The following is a 1541-nucleotide window of genomic DNA, read 5'->3' as shown; positions in this document are numbered from 1 at the left end:
ATGGTCTCGATCTCCTGACCTCGTGATCCGCCCATCTCGGCCTCCCAAAGTGCTGGGATTACAGGCTTGAGCCACCGCGCCCGGCCAACCTCATGAATTATAATTCTTTTCTGTGTTCTATTTTATTATGTCATATAGCTGGAAACAAACACATAAAAGATTCTATAAGAAAGTAGAAAAGGTGAATTTCAGAATCAACAGTCCGCATAGAAGAGATAGTAAAACAAATAAAATTCAGATTTTATTGGAAGGTTCGTTTAATGCCAAACATATGAAACACTTAAAGAAGAATAACATTTGTGATTAATCTTTAATACTTAATTTTTTATCTTATCCAAGTTTGTAAAAATTGCTAATATTTGTGACAGGAATAGTGATTAAACCTAGTTTCATATTAAAAACATAGTATACATGTCATTTGTAGTATGACTGATGACCTATTGTATGAGTAAGAATAGAAGTGGTATAACCAATGCCCTGGCCTAGATATCATTTACCCATATGTTATTGCATGCCAGATATTGTGTCAGTCTGAGATACACAGACGAATGATCCCTACCTTGGGTATCTTGTTTAACAGACTATAGAAGACAAACATGTGAATAAAGAGGGTGGTACTGGCATAGAACTCTGTACAGGCACAGGTTGTGCCGGGGACAGAAGGGAGCATAGAAAATCTAACCAGATATGAGGTAAAGCCAGAAGAGGCAACATGGAGAAGTTTGAACTGAGTTTTAAAAACTCAGTAGCTGTTTGTCAACCAAGAGGATTAAGGTAAGAGAGGAAGGCAAAGACATTCATGCAGACAGGGAAAAGGGGATTCAAAAACAGTGCGCAAAGTGCATTATGCACTTTCAAACTTTATAAAGTCTGATATGAAGTGGGACACAGTGGAAGAGAGTACTTGAAAGATAAAGAAAGCAGAGACCAAATTACAAAGGCCTTGCCTGATACACTAAGGAGTTTCACTCTATCCTGTAAACCTGTTGTTTCTAAAATTTTTTTTTTAAATTTTTTGCCCCACAAGATGTATATAAGTTGATCCATGGAGGTGTGAGAAGAAAATATTAAAATGTCTATTTGTATATATTTGCAATTTAATCACCATTAATCTATTTTTAAATTTATATGGAGTAGTAATTAATAAAATATTTCTATTATATCTATTATGGGTTGCATGCTCAACATCTTATTCTAATAGGGATGCATGATCAAAATGATTTAGAAACCACTGCTAATGGGGCCGGGCTCAGTGGCTCATGCCTGTAATCCCAGCACTTTGGGAGGCCGAGGCAGGCGGATCACCTAAGGTCAGGAGTTCAAGACCAGCCTGGCCAACATGGTGAAACCTTGTCTCTACTAAAAATACAAAATTAGCTGGGAGTGGCGGTGCATACCTGTAATCCCGGCTACTTGGGAGGCTGAGGCAGGAGAATTGCTTGAACCCAGGAGGCAGAGCTTGTGGTGAGCTGAGATCGCGCCATTGCACTCCAGCCTGGGCAACAAGAGCAAAACCCTGTTTTAAAAAAAAAAAAAAAAAA

General features: G+C 38.3%; 1 protein-coding gene across 3 annotated transcripts in view; it reads left to right on the top strand.

The window, feature by feature from the left end:
• TMEM67 (transmembrane protein 67) overlaps window positions 1–1541 on the top strand; it is a 72910-nt gene that overhangs the window by 63312 nt on the left and 8057 nt on the right. The window lies entirely within an intron of this gene.

Source organism: Colobus angolensis, unplaced genomic scaffold (assembly GCF_000951035.1).
Source record: "Colobus angolensis palliatus isolate OR3802 unplaced genomic scaffold, Cang.pa_1.0 Scaffold16, whole genome shotgun sequence".
NCBI lineage: Eukaryota > Metazoa > Chordata > Mammalia > Primates > Cercopithecidae > Colobus > Colobus angolensis.
Note: the sequence above shows the minus strand (reverse complement) of the source record. Positions and strands in the feature narration are given on the sequence as shown.